Source organism: Triticum dicoccoides, chromosome 3B (assembly GCF_002162155.2).
Source record: "Triticum dicoccoides isolate Atlit2015 ecotype Zavitan chromosome 3B, WEW_v2.0, whole genome shotgun sequence".
NCBI lineage: Eukaryota > Viridiplantae > Streptophyta > Magnoliopsida > Poales > Poaceae > Triticum > Triticum dicoccoides.
In genome coordinates this window covers 18,988,059-19,004,082 of record NC_041385.1, presented here as the reverse complement: position 1 = coordinate 19,004,082, position 16,024 = coordinate 18,988,059, and the positions used below count along the sequence as shown (strand labels likewise).

General features: G+C 42.0%; 1 pseudogene; it reads left to right on the top strand.

Moving 5' to 3' along the window:
- The first annotated feature begins 10,427 nt into the window (after positions 1 to 10,427).
- Positions 10,428 to 12,152, top strand: LOC119280553 (annotated as a pseudogene).
- The last annotated feature ends 3,872 nt before the right edge of the window (positions 12,153 to 16,024 follow it).

Sequence of the window (16,024 nt, the reverse complement as noted above, 5' to 3'; positions counted from 1 at the left end):
ATCTTTGATTAACAAGCTAGTCAACTAGAGGCATACTAGTGACACTCTAGTTGTCTATATATTCACACATGTATTATGTTTCCGGTTAATACAATTCTAGCATGAATAATAAACATTTATCATGATATAAGGAAATAAATAATAACTTTATTATTGCCTCTAGGGCATATTTCCTTCAATGTTGTGATGTGATATGGTCAACACGTGATGAGATATAAGTTGTTGTATGAGATGATCATGTTTTGTTGAAGTTATCGGCAACTGGCATTAACCCTATGGTTGTCTCTTTGTTGCATAAAGATGCAAGTGCCAAATAATTGCTTTACTTTATCGCTATGCGATAGCAATAGTTGCAAGAGCAATAGTTGGCGAGACGACCATGTGACGACACATTGATATAGATCAAGATGATGAAGATCATGGTGTCATGCCGGTGACGATAGAGATCATGACAGTACTTTGGAGATGGAGATCAAAGGCGCAAGATGATCATGGCCATATCATGTCACATATTTTGATTGCATATGATGTTTATCTGTTATACATCTTATTCTGTATTGTATGACGGTAGCATTTTAAGATGATCTCTCACTAATTATCAAGAAGTGTTCTCCCTGAGTATGCACCGTTGCGAAAGTTCTTCGTGCTGAGACACCACATGATGATCGGGTGTGATAGGCTCTATGTTCAAATACAACGGGTGCAAAACAGTTGCACACGTGGAATACTCAGGTTAAACTTGACGAGCCTAGCATATACAGATATGGCCTCGGAACACGGAGACCGAAAGGTCGAGCGTGAATCATATAGTAGATATGATCAACATAGTGATGTTCACCATTGAAAACTACTCCGTCTCACGTGATGATCGGACATGGTTTAGTTGATTTGGATCACGTGATCACTTAGATGACTAGAGAGATGTCTGTCTAAGTGGGAGTTCTTAAGTAATATGATTAATTGAACTTAAATTTATCATGAACTTAGTCCTGGTAGTATTTTGCAAATTATGTTATAGATCAATAGCTCGCGTTGTTGCTTTCATATGTTTATCTTGATATGTTCCTAGAGAAAACTGTGTTGAAAGATGTTAGTAGCAATGATGCGGATTGGATCCGTGATCTGAGGTTTATCCTCATTGCTGCACAGAAGAATTATGTCCTTAATGCACCGCTAGGTGACACACCTATTGCAGGAGCAGATGCAGACGTTATGAACGTTTGGCTAGCTCAATATGATGACTACTTGATAGTTTAGTGCACCATGCTTAATGGCTTAGAATCGGGACTTCAAAGACGTTTTGAACGTCATGGACCATATAAGATGTTCCAGGTATTGAAGTTAATATTTCAAGCAAATACCCGAGTTGAGAGATATGAAGTCTCCAACAAGTTCTATAGCTAAAAGATGGAGGAGAATCGCTCAACTAGTGAGCGTGTGCTCAGATTGTCTGGGTACTTCAATCGCTTGAATCAAGTGGGAGTTAATCTTCCAGATAAGATAGTGATTGATAGAATTCTCTAGTCACCATCACTAAGTTACTAGAACTTCGTGATGAACTATAGTATGCAAGGGATGACGTAAACGATTCCCAAGCTCTTCGTGATGTTGAAATCGACGAAGGTAGAAATCAAGAAAGAGCATCAAGTGTTGATGATTGACAAGACCACTAGTTTCAAGAGAAGGGCAAAGGGAGAGAAAGGGAACTTCAAGTGGAAAGACAAACAAGTTGTCACTCCTGTGAAGAAGACCAAAGCTGGACCAAAGCCTGAAACTGAGTGCTTACATTGCAAAGGATATGGTCACTGGAAGCGGAAATGCCATAAATATTTGGTGGATAAGAAGGATGGCAAAGTGAACAAGGGTATATTTGATATACAGGTGTTTGATGTGTACCTTACTAGTGTTTATAATAACCCCTGAGTATTTGATACTTGTTCGATTGCTAAGATTAGTAACTCGAAATAGGAGTTACATAATAAACAGAGACTAGTTGAGGGGAAGTGACGATGAGTATTGGAAGTAGTTCCAAGAATGATATGATCATCATCGCACACTCCCTATACTTTCGAGATTAGTGTTGAACCTAAATAAATGTTATTTGGCGTTTGCGTTGAGCATGAATATGATTTGATCATGTTTATTGCAATACGGTTATTCATTTAAAGTCTGAGAATAATTGTTATTCTGTAAAGCCTTCGATGGTCATACACCCAATGAAAATAGTTTGTTGGATCTCGATCGTAGTGATACACATATTCATAATATTGATGCCAAAAGATGCAAAGTTAAGAATGATAGTGCAATTTATTTGTGGCACTGCCGTTTGGGTCATATCGGTGTAAAGCGCACGAAGAAACTCCATAAAGATGGATTTTCGAAATCACTTGGTTATGAATCTTTTGATGCTTGCGAACCGTGCCTTTTGGGCAAGATGACTAAAACTCCGTTCTCCAGAACAATGGAACAAGCTACTGACTTATTGGAAATAATACATACCGATGTATGCGATCCAATGAGTGTTGATGCTCGTGGCAAGTATCGTTATTTTCTGACCTTCACAAGATGATTTGAGCAGATATGGGTATATCTACTTGATGAAACATAAATCTGAAATAGTTGAAAGGTTCAAATAATTTCAGAGTGAAGTGGAAAAATCATCGTAACAAGAAAATAAAGTTTCTATGATCTGATCGCGGAGACGAATATTTGAGTTACAAGTTTGGTCTTCATTTGAAACAATGTGAAATAGTTTCGCAACTCATGCCACCTGGAACACCATAATGTAATGGTGTGTTCGAACGTCGTAATCGTACTTTACTAGATATGGTGCGATCTATGATGTCTCTTATCGGTTTACCACTATCGTTTTGGGGTTATGCATTAGAGACAGCTGCATTCACGTTTAATAGGGCACCATCTAAATCCGTTGAGACGACACCGTATGAACTATGGTTTAGCAGTAAACCTAAGCTATCGTTTCTTAAATTTTGGGGCTGCGATGCTTATGTAAAAAAGTTTCAACCTGATAAGATTGAACCCAAATCGGAGAAGTGCGTCTTCATAGAATACCCAAAGGAAACTGTTGGGTACACCTTCTATCACAGATCCGAAGGCAAGATATAAAAATGGATCCTTTCTAGAGAAGGAGTTTCTCTCGAAAGAAGTGAGTGAGAGGAAAGTAGAACTTGATGAGGTAACTGTACCTTCTCCCGAATTGGAAAATAGTTCATCACTAAAATCAGTTCCAGTGATTTCTATACCAAATTAGTGAGGAAGCTAATGATGATGATCATGAAACTTCATATCAAGTTACTACAGAACCTCGTAGGTCTTCCAGAGTACGGTCTGCACCAGAGTGGTACGGTAATCCTGTTCTGAAAGTCATGTTACTAGACCATGACGAACCTATGAACTATGAGGAAGCGATGATGAGCCCAGATTTTACAAAATGGCTTGAGGTCATAAAATCTGAGATATGATCCATGTATGAGAACAAAGTATGGACTTTGATTGACTTGCTCGATGATCAGCAAGCCATATTAAATAAACGGATCTTCAAGAGGAAGACGGACACTGATAGTAGTGTTACTATCCACTAAGCTCGACTTGTTGCAAAAGGTTTTCAACAAGTTCAAGGGGTTGAATACGATGAGATTTTCTCACTCGTATCGATGCTTAAGTCTGTCTGAATCAAATTAGCGATTGCCACATTTTATAAATCTGGCAAATGGATAAACAAAACTGCATTCCTTAATGGATTTATTGAAGAAGAGTTGTATATGATGCAACCAGAAGGTTTTGTCAATCCTAAAGGTGCTAACAAAATGTGCAAGCTCCAGCGATCCATCTATGGACTGGTGCAAGCATCTCGGAGTTGGAATATACGCTTTGATAAGTTGATCAAAGCATATAGTTTTATATGGACTTACGATGAAGCCTGTATTTACAATAAAGTGAGTGGGAGCACTACAACCTTTCTGATTAGTATATGTGAGTGACATATCGTCGATCAGAAATGATGTAGAATTTTTCTGCAAAGCATAAAGGAGTGTTTTAAAGGAGTTCTTTAAAAGAAAAGACCTCATTAAAAGCTACTTACATATTGAGCATCAAGATCTATTGAGATAGATCAATACGCTTGATAAGATTCTCAATGAGTACATACCTTGGCAAGATTTTGAAATAGTTCAAAATGGAACAGTCAAAGAAAGAGTTCTTGCCTGTGTCGCAAAGGTGTAAAATTGAGTAAGACTCAAATCCCGACCACGGCAGAAAATAGAAAAGAGAATGAAAGTCATTCCTATGCCTCAGTCATAGGTTCTATAAAGTATGCTATGTTATGTACCAGACATATTGTATACCTTGCTCTGAATTTGGCAAGGGAGTACAATACTGATCTAGGAGTAGATCACTGGACATTGGTCAAGAATATCCTTAGTAAGGACTAAGGAAATATTTCTCGATTATGGAGGTGATAAAAGAGCCCGTCGTAAAAGAGTTACATTGTGCAATCTTTTACACCGAGTCTCAATCTGGATGCATATTGAAAGTGGGAGCAATTAGCTAGAGTAGCTCCGTGCAGAGCATTGTAGACATAGAATATTTGCAAAATACATACGGCTCTGAATGTGATAGACCCGTTAACTAAGCTTCTCTCATGAGCAAAACATGATCACACCTTAGTACTCTTTTGGGTGTTAATCACATAGCGATGTGAACTAGATTATTGACTCTAGTAAACCCTTTGGGTGCTGGTCACATGACGATGTGAACTATGGGTGTTAATCATATACAGATATGAATATTGGTGTTAAATCACATGGCAATGTGAACTAGATTATTGACTCTAGTGCAAGTGGCAGACTGAAGGAAATATGCCCTAGAGGCAATAATAAAGTTATTATTTATTTCCTTATTTCATGATAAATGTTTATTATTCATGCTAGAATTGTATTAACCGGAAACATAATACATGTGTGAATACATAGACAAACATAGTGTCACTAGTATGCCTCTACTTGACTAGCTTGTTGATCAAAGATGGTTATGTTTCCTAACCATAGACATGTGCTGTCATTTGATTAACAGGATCACATCATTAGGAGAATGATGTGATTGACATGACCCATTCCGTTAGCCTAAACTATGAGATTATGCAACTCCCGTTTACCGGAGGAACACTTTGGGTGCTACCAAACGTCACAACGTAACTGGGTGATTATAAAGGAGTACTACAGGTGTCTCCAAGGTACATGTTGGGTTGGCGTATTTCGAGATTAGGTTTTGTCACTCCGATTGTCGGGGAGGTATCTCTGGGCCCTCTCGGTAATGCACATCACTATAAGCCTTGCAAGCAATGTAGCTAATGAGTTAGTTACGGAGTGATGCATTACGTAACGAGTAAAGAGACTTGCCGGCAACGAGATTGAACTAGGTATTAGATACCGATGATCGAATCTCGGGCAAGTAACATACCGATGACAAAGGGAACAAAGTATGTTGTTATGCAGTTTGACCGATAAAGATCTTCGTAGAATATGTAGGAGTCAATATGGGCATCCAGGTTCCGCTATTGGTTATTGACCAAGAATAGTTCTAGGTCATGTCTACATAGTTCTTGAACCCGTAGGGTCCGCACGCTTAAGGTTTTGATGACAGTAATATTATGAGTTTATGAGTTTTGATGTACCAAAGGAGTTGGAGTCCCGGATGAGATCGGGGACATGACGAGGAGTCTCGAAATGGTCGAGACGTAAAGATCGATATATTGGACGACTATATTCGGAGTTCGGAAAGGTTCCGAGTGATTCGGGTATTTATCGGAGTACCGGAGAGTTACGGGAATTCGCCGGGGAGAAGTATTGGGCCTTATTGGGCCATACGGGAAAGAGAGAGGGGCTGCCTAGGGTAGGCCGCGCGCCCTCCCATGGCCTAGTCCGAATTGGACTAGGGGGAGGGGCCGCACCCCCTCCTTCCTTCCCTTCTCTCTTCCCCTTCCTTGTCTCCTAGTCCTACTACTTGGAAGGACTCCTAGTTGGACTAGGAAAGGGGGAATCCTACTCCCGGTGGGAGTAGGACTCCCCTAGGGCGCGCCATAGAGAGGGCCGGCCCTCCCCTCCTCCACTCCTTTATATACGGGGGCAGGGGCACCCCATAGACACACAAGTTGATCTACGGATCGTTCCTTAGCCGTGTGCGGTGCCCCCCTCCACCATATTCCACCTCGGTCATATCATCGCGGAGTTTAGGCGAAGCCCTGCGCCGGTAGAACATCATCATCGTCACCACACCGTCGTGCTGACGGAACTCATCTCCGGAGCTCGGCTGGATCGGAGGCCGGAGATCGTCATCGAGCTGAACGTGTGCTGAACTCGGAGGCTCCGTACGTTCGGTGCTTGGATCGGTCGGATCGTGAAGACGTACGACTACATCAACCGCGTTGTGCTAACGCTTCCGCTTACGGTCTACGAGGGTATGTGGACATACACTCTCCCCTCTCGTTGCTATACCATCACCATGATCTTGCGTGTGCGTAGGAAATTTTTTGAAATTACTACGTTCCCCAACACAGTCCACCACATTACTGTACTGGAAATTATCTGAAGACAACAGTGAATTGTGAAGACACACAATGTTAGCTGTAGGACGACCTGAGCGCATATCAACGGCCTTCCTTATCGCTGACACTGCAGCCCTTGTACTGGATTTATCGGCACCACATCCCCCAATAATTACAAGGATTTCCTTGAGGTCTAATGGGTGCTCGATGCCCATTGGTGCACCGCTGTAGTGAAAATTGAGCCTTACCTCAAGCTTTCCGAGACTGGGCATTGCCCCTGCCTCAAAAGTCAGTTGTGATATCCTGATGCAGGACAGCCTGAAATGCTTAAGATTAGCGAATCCCGTTCCAGATATGACTACCTTCTCTTCAGCTCCAAGACTTCCTTCGATGTGCAATTTGAGGTGGTTCAAATATTGCAACTGTGCAAAGAATTCCAATAGGATGCGCCAGGATCTCAATTGTAAGATCAAGGTCAATGAGGTTATGAAGCCCTCCAATCCACTTATGAACCCTCGGAAACATGCACAACATATGAAGCCTCCGAATAAGGTAAGGAGAAGCAGACGAACTCAACACACATACAAACTGTTGATGTTAGAATCCGTGTGCAGATATCTGAGGTTGCAAACTTTTTCAAGGGAACATCTCAAAACATCCAAACGTTGTGTTTTTTCCATGTCATGCAATTCATCCCTGTTGGTAAAATTACAACATATTCGAAGGTCCCTCAAATTGGTGAGATCTCCAAGGTCTCTGATGTTGTCTATAGAATTCAAGCCACATCAAACTCTTGCAGCGTACATAAAGATTTCATGTTCGAGGGAGTACAATGGAGTAGATGAGTTGCTACCGAGAGTCTAGTTCTACTAGAGTAGATGAGATCAAGAGGCCCATAGGACTTATATACACGATCGAGGGCTAGGGTTTTACAAATAGTTGGATCCCATCTTAGCCGCCGCCATGATGACTTGAGGGGCCAAGATGGTCCTCGGGCTCCTCCCTGCTCCTCACGGCTCCCTCCTATCACCAAATTTTTGGTGGGCCTCCTGGGTCCTTGGACAGGCCTTCTGACGGGCTCCCTTGATAGAATCCACCCCAGAGTATGGCATCGTCAGTAGTCCTCACTGGCATGCTTGACAACAAACTACACATGAGCCACCTCTTCTGCGGGTGAGCCGAGCCTAATGGGAGCGGTGTCTTCAGGAAGTTCGGCTTCACCGGATCCCTAATAGGCTGAGCGCTGTAGAGTCGAAGGCATGCGCCACCTCCCCTGCAGTGTTGAATGTGCCAAGCCAACTCTTGTTCCTCACACCTAGAGTAAAGATCTTCGCCAACCAATGGCCGGATGAATGGCCTCTCACGATGTGGTACTTTGGCAGCGGAGCCAGGACCATGTGGTCATTGCTAACACCTAACAAGTCAATAACAAAATTAGCACAAAGGAAATATTACCTCATTTTATGGGTTACCCTCGGTTTTAGGGCTGCCTTTGATATCGAAACAACCAAAAAGGTATACGGTTATACGCTATGCCTTAGACGTTGAGGCAACCAAACTCTAAACACCTAACCCCTAAACCTCTAAGCCCCTAAACATTAAACGTTGATAATGAGTATGACTATGAGAGAAAGTAAATAGCATATTTTTGTCTTTCTTGTACTGTTACTTTTGAAAATTTTAACACTTGCTTTTGCTATAGCATGGCACACATACACACATCAAATCACTTGTACTTGCACAACACTATGGGACGGAGTATAGTTTTTATTACTCCCTCCGTCCCATAAACGTCTTACATTATGGGACGGAGTATAGTTTTTGAGAAGCATGTGTAGAGGATGACTCTTGCAAGAGAGCCCACCCCCTATTTTTTTTTTTCATATTTCTCTTCTCCACATAGACAAAAACGACACGTAAACAACTACTTCCTTCATCCAAAAATAAGTGTCTCAATCTTAGTAAAATTTTATACTGGAGTTACTACAAAGTTAAGACACTTATTTTGGGACGGAGGGAGTATAAGTCTTCTGTTATATTGCTGTTAGGGCAGCCACAATGTGATTGAGGCCAAATATGCCACGTTATCATGTATGGCAGTGATGCCAATTTTGATAGAACTTTAGCTGATTGATCTACGAATGGAGGGATTCAAGCTTATTTTTGTTAACCGAGATGCAAACGGCTAACAAACTGGATGTACGCAACAGTGCCATCGCTAAGTTCGTTGCCAGGTGGATCCAAGCGGACACAAGATAGTATAAAAAGACTCTTCTTTCTCAAATATATCCAGGTATCTTTACTCACCCATCAATGAACCTCGCATTATTTATTTCGTCGAGATAATTTGGCATGGGAGCAGCTACATGCTGTGGTTCCCTTGAAATCAGCTTTTGGCATCTGGCTCACAATGTGTTAGAAGTAGTTCCATAGCCTAAAAGCGAATTTGGCACGAGTATCTGGCATACATTGCGGATGCCCTTACAGGACTTGGGAGTATAATTGGGGAGGTGGCGCACACCAGCACGCTCCATGGGCCGCAGGCAATGTCGGTTTCATTTTTGTATTTAAATTTTTTAAAAGAATAATAATTGAAATGAAAGCATAATTAACATAAAATTCTGTATATATTTTTGAAATAAATGTGAAACGTACAATACTAATGGAAATATTATCTTGAAAAAGGTATCAAAAAATACACTGCAAAATAAAATCATCTGCTAGAAGAAATATTTATTTCAATTAAAAAATGCTCTCGAAATTATAAAAACAGTCTAACCTTGTAGAATTTCACGAAGTATGAACAATGTTTGCATTTTTATTAAGAAATCCATGTTTTTTTACATAATGTTTGTGAATTATGAAAATGTTCAAAAATTCAAAGAAACCTTCAACAATTTGAGATGCACGTAATTATCCTAAAACTATCAGGAATGATAGAAAATTCTCATGATTTTTAAAAAAATAATCATATATATATAAAAAAGACAAATCAATGGAAGGGATAAGAAAAAAACGAAGAAAAAGGAAAAGAAAACTGGCACCCGAAAAACGAAGAAAAAATAATCATATATATGTAAATGTGTGTGGAAACCTCACAATACCCGCTGGCCCAGCCCATACCCAGCCCCCACACCGCACCTGCCTGCGTCGCTCCAATCTTCCGCCGCCGTCGCCTCCTCTCCAGACTCATCTCTCCGGTGCTCTCCTCCGGCTCAGAGCAGAGCCCGCTAGGGCACTGTCGGCAACCCTTCTTCCTTCCCCTCCGAGGAGCAGCCAGGAGTGGGCGTCGCCGGCGAGGCGTCGGCTTCATTGCCAACGGTGACCTCCCGGCGGGTATTCAAGGTAAATTTCTTCCCTTTTGACCGCTTCTTCTTGAGATTATCTCCAGTTGCATGTAGTAACTGGTCCTCTACTGAATCGATCAAGAAATAAATTAACACAAAGCAGCCTAGCTATTTCTGAACCAAAATAGAAAGAAAAAAAATTAAAGACATGGACCAAAATAGAAAGCAATTCAGGATGATTAGATTTAGCACATCTCGAATGCGTGCTCCGGAGTGTCGCTTTTCCGTTACCAGTCTGGCAGAAACACATGAAGCATTTTTATACACCAGTATAACTTGAGTGGCTCTTATTACCAGTATATGTTGTGGACAGGGAAGCAGATTTGTGAGGCTGTTTGTGTTGACCAATAGGTGTGAAGCTCTGCTGCACCTTTAATTGTACTCCCTCCGTCCGGAAATACTTGTCCTAGAAATAGATGTATCTAGACTTATTTTAGTTATAGATAAATCCATTTTATCCATTTCAAGGACAAGTATTTTCGGACGGAGGGAGTAACATCGAGCGGGTTTTGGTGGCGATGGACGGTGGCACCTAGCAAGAGACTAGTAGAAGCCTCGGGAGAGGGACAGGAGCAGCGGCAAGAGGCAGAATGTCACCATGGGGATGGACGCCCTCGACTGCCCCGTCTGCTTTCATCCCCTCAAACCTCCGATATACCAGGTACTTACATGTGCATATATTTACCTGTCTCGCAAAAGTTCAGATGAAATTAAAAACTAACCATTGGATATAATGCTACTTGTTAAAAGAAAAAAACAGTTTCTTGTGACAGCATGGAACGGAGTAGATATGGTCGCTGAAATTTTATTTCCATAGAGAATTTGGACACTAATATTTTGGTTGAGACCGAAACTACTAGCAATAATCTACACTGTTTATTACATAGTCTACAACTGTTTCCTAGTAGGATATTAATCAGGAGCTCACCCCGCACACACAATGCTACTTGCTAAAAACAGTTTTATTGAGACAACATGGATCGGTGTAGCTATGGTCGCTGAAATTTCGTTTTCGTACAGAATTAATTAGGACACGAACATTTTGATCTGAGACTGAAACTGTTTGCAACTCTGTACACCATTTTCTAGCCCACAACTGTTCCCTAGAAGCATATGGATCAAGGGCGGATCATTTATACCCCTTTACTAGCATTATGTTTGGTCTGGCCCCCTTTGGAGTTGTATCTCGGTCATATAAGTTCACAACTTCAAATTTACAGACTCATGAATAGTTGCGTAATTTTGTGTGGTACTGACTTATCATGTTGCTATTCTGTTAAAAAGTTTTTCTCACATGAGGACCCGGCTAATTCTTCCTTTTCCACAGTGTTCTGTGGGGCATTTCATATGCTCGTGTTGCCGTCCGAAGCTTCTGCGCAACAAGTGTCACTTGTGCTCTGCCGAAACTACCTTCAAGCGCTGTCTAGGGATGGAACGTCTCATGGAATCAGTCATGGTCGCTTGTTCCAATGCCAATTATGGATGCGCCCAGAAGCTAACTTACTACCAGAAAGAAGAGCATGAGAAGGCATGCCCGAGCGCCCCATGTTTCTGCCCGGTCTCCAGCTGCAGCTTTGCAGGGCCAACAGACGCCCTCCTTGAACATTGCGCCTCCCAGCACAAGTGGCCGTGTACAACCATCAAATACTCCGAAGATGTTAACTTCAGCCTAGAACCAGGTCTACATTTTCTTCGTATCAAAGACAGGGAAATTTTCCTGCTCAATGTGGCACTAGAGGCATTTGGGCATGCCATCTCTGTCGTCTGCATCCAACCTAAAGCTACAAACTCCAAGTTCAAGTGTAGGATGTCCTATGGTTCCTTTTTGACAGACTATTATCAGATATCAGTTTACAAGATACGAAGCTCATCGTTGTCTGATGGGCTACCGAAGGGATACAACTTAATTCTGCCCAAAGATGAGATAGCTGATGATGGAAAGGGTACCTTGCTTACGTTCTCCATTGATGATCCTAATCCTAAAGTAAAGGCGCGTGAGCCCATATGTCTGAAACCAGTATGCGGTGTTTGAAGTGGCAAGGTTCAGCGTGGACGTTTGCGGCCTTCACTGTTTGGGTTTCATGACCTGTACTTGTATGCTAAGACGCTTTATGATCTCAGACTCTGCTTCGTAGTTGTTTCGATGAAGCGCACTCTGTTTTGGTGTTCCAGTTCATGTAAGGAATGTTTTCCTGATTTGGGAGGCGCCGGATCAAATGTTCGATGCGGTGAAATTTGTGACATGAACGTGAAGCTGCGTCTCAAGTACTAAATGACCATTTGGTTCTGCTGACCGATGCAATCTTTTGTTGTTTGCTGCTTTATAGTTGTGTCTTGAATGACCAAACTACTCAGGTTTCGAGTTGAAAGGAGTAAAATGGGTAAAATGTTTCGAGTTGAAAGGAGTAAAATGGGTTACATTGATCAGATATGTGTACCTAGGCATAGATTTCAAATGTTGGACACGGTTTGAGAGCCCATATGTCTGAAACAGTACACGGTGTATGATTGAAGTGGTAAGGTTCAGCGTGGACCTTCGCGGCCTTTACTGTTTGGGTTTCATGACTTGTAATTATATGCTAAGAAGCTTTATGGTCTCAGACTCTGCTTCGTACTTCCTCTGTTCCAAAATAGATGACTCAACTTTGTACTAACTTTAGTATAAAGTTGAGTCATCTATTTTGGAACGGAGGGAGTAGTTGTTTCGATGAAGTGCACTCTGTTTAGGTTTTCCAGTTCATGTAAGGAATGTTTTACTGATTTGGGAGGCACTGGATCAAATGTTTGATGCTATGAAAATTGTTACACCTCCGTGAAATTGTGATCATTTGGTTCTGCTGACTGATGCAATCTTTGTTGTTTGCTGCTTTCAAATTGTGTCATGGACCAAAGTTGCTCAATGTTTCAAATGCTCTTTGTAACAAGTGAAATGGGTTACGTTGATCATGTAAGTGTAACCTAGCCATAGATTTCAAATGCTCTTTGTTGGATACGCTGTCATCATTTTGGTTGGTGTTGAAAGATAAATTTTTCAATTTTTTGAACCAAATTTTATGTTAAGTTCATAGAAACATAAAACATAAACACAATTTGATTGGAATATTTTTAATAACTTTCTAACAGATTCTTCGCCTGAAATAGTAAAAAGGCTCAAATTAAGAAAAGAAAAAATAATATCCAAAATGGTGCCTGCTTTCTTTAGCACGTACTCTGACAGTCCCCTCTCACTTGAGAAATTTGGATATTTGACGCTGAACATCTGGCTTTGCAACATTGCCACTATTAAGACAGAGTAAGCAAAATTACCACCCAGAACCAACTGGTGAACACCTTGATTAACATGCCATTTGCCTTCTTTTACCGATTTCCTTGTCCTTTTTTTTCTCCATTCCGTTTACAGACACCGAAAAGGACCAAACTGCCTCTAAGGCTACCTAGTTATTCGTCGATTTCGACCAAGCCGCACATCAGCTCGATGTCGCTAAGAGCACCACCTGCTCGTGCGGCACGCACGGCCGCTACCGCCTCTTCTTTACGCGTTTGAGGAGGAACTACTGTCGGTTGACAGGAGTTCCTCTGAACTACTAGCTGACGCACGGACGCTGTGGTGCTATGCGGTAGCTATTTCTGTACACAGATTCATTTTTGGAGAGTGAAAGAGCATGTACATGTGCTCTTTTAGTAGAGAAATATAATTGTGTTGGATTCGTGCCATAGCACCACAAAAGAGCTTTCTACCGGTTCCCCTACCTAGCGGCGAGGAACCAGCTGTCATTCGCCTTTTTGGCGACTTGCATTCAAAGAGCTTCTGTTGGCTCAACCATGCAAACATTGCTCTTCTTCCCAAGAAAGATGAGGCTGAGATGAGGAGATTTTGGACTACCACCCTATAAGCCTCATACACACCATTGTGAAAATCATTGCCAAAGTGCGTTCCAATCTGCTAGCTCCTTTCATGAACAACATCGCTTCAATGCCCCAAAGTGCATTCATAAAGTGAACAACATCGCTTCCAATGCCCAAAGTGCATTCATAAAGAAGAGAATTATCCACGTTAACATCATGTACGTTCGAAACTTTCCCTGTTGCCTCCATGGAAATAAAAAGGTAACCTTGCTTTTCACACTGGACATTTGCAAGGCTTTTGATTCAATTAGATGGGACTACAAGCTTTGGACAATGCTCTAGTTTTCCAAGGAAAAAAGCTCATCGCAGCGCAAGGCATCCGGCGGCGCTGTGGGGGACGGAACGCGATGCCAACGGCCTCGTTGTCGACCAGGGACAAGATGCGTGCGGCAACAATGGCATGCCCCCTCTTGTGTGGGGAGGAGGGGTGGGGGCAAAGAGGAGAGAGGGAATGGTGCTTGCGGGAGGTGAAAGACAACATAAGGGGATAAGGTAAAAGAAGACGTTGGTGGTGAGGTGAGCCTTAAGCCGGTTACCTGGCGTAAATGTTTACTTATATTTTATCGCTCGGTAAGAATGCATGGACACCTTACTGTTTACTTGCTTGCCACTTTTTGTGCACTTTCCATAGTCCGCTGTGATGTTTCTTTTTCTGAAGGATAATCTTTATAAAATGGATTTTCTTTTAGATTATAACGCTCTTTGTATAAATAATAATATTATTAATGCTCACAAGGTTGGAGTGGCTGTTGCGTTGATATCAATTATGGTCCCATGCATGGTCAATGAGATTGGGTTTCACCCATGGACCTACTAAATATGTACGCAGAAATCACAATGGTAGATGTTAGGTTAATCGACTCAACTACTATATTGTAAACATGGAAAATCTCAGATCCCGTTGCAACACACAGGTACACACCTATTTAAATTAGAAAAAAGTAAAGGCAACTTAATCTTGAACATGCACCATATTCATCATGTCATCTTGAAATCAATCCGAAGTTCTAAATAGCGAAGAACACAGTAAGAGGTAGCTGAAACAAATGACACGCTTGGACAAATCTTATATTACACAATGTTCATCTATCGTCAATGTATTTATTTTGCTTGTGATCAGGCACCCTCCACGAATCAAAGCCTCATTGTTAGGTCGACCGCCTCGCCGGCTCTGTCACTCAGCTGCGGCTCTGCGGCGTCTTCAGGCGCCCGTAGTAGACCCATGAAGTCTATCTCCACCGGATCGGGACCTCCACGGCGGTATTCCTCCCAGAAGGCAAGGTTGGGTGCAAGCACAAGTAGCCACGACCCCAAAAGAGTAGAGTCAGGCACGGAGGAGGCTAGTTGGGGCAGGCTTACCGGCATGTTCCGGTGGCGATTGTTGCGGCAGCTCTGCGAGGACATGTGGCCACCAAGGGCTTGGTGTGTGACCCACCTCCTACGGCAAAAAGGGCATGTGTAGCCCTCACATGATGGCCGCGGCGGCTGTTGTTGCCATGGGTTTGGTGCGCCACCATTGGAGGCCATCTCCTGCGAGAAGCGTTTTGGCATGCGCGTATCTAGCTTGAGTTTATATACATGTGGCTCACAACGATCAAAAGCAATGACAGTGTGAAATCTATACGATTGAGAATTCATGCCTGGCTTACACCGATGAGAATGGTAAGTAATTGGTCGAGTGTGAAATGTGTGCGGTTAAAGAAAGAAATAGGCGATGTGCATGCACTCCCAAGATCCAGGCATGCATGGGTCCCACACTGTATACATCAAGACACATATTATGAAAATAAAAATTTAAATAACCAACTATATTAAGAAAGAAACAAGAGTCTTGTTGTGCATGTGCACCCACGCCACGTGGCACAAAGTTTTGCTAATGGCTTGATGAGTGCCAGTAGGGCGACTTGCTTGTCTTGTGCACGTGCAAATCATGCCTCACCTAATCTAAGCCTATCCTTCTTCATACTCTCGGCAAGAGCTCATGGCAACTGTATAAACGTCATGTGATATAAAATATCTAGAGCACATCAAGAATTTTCATTGAATACGATATTATCATTTGGTGGTGATGAAGTCAGTTAACTAGATATTCTTTTCACATTAGAAAATTGCATAAAATGATTTGGATCATCTCAACACGAATGATAGATAGTAGCTATTACTAGAGTACAAGCGGCTCTTCTGTTGCTGGTGCCTAACTCTCCACCCC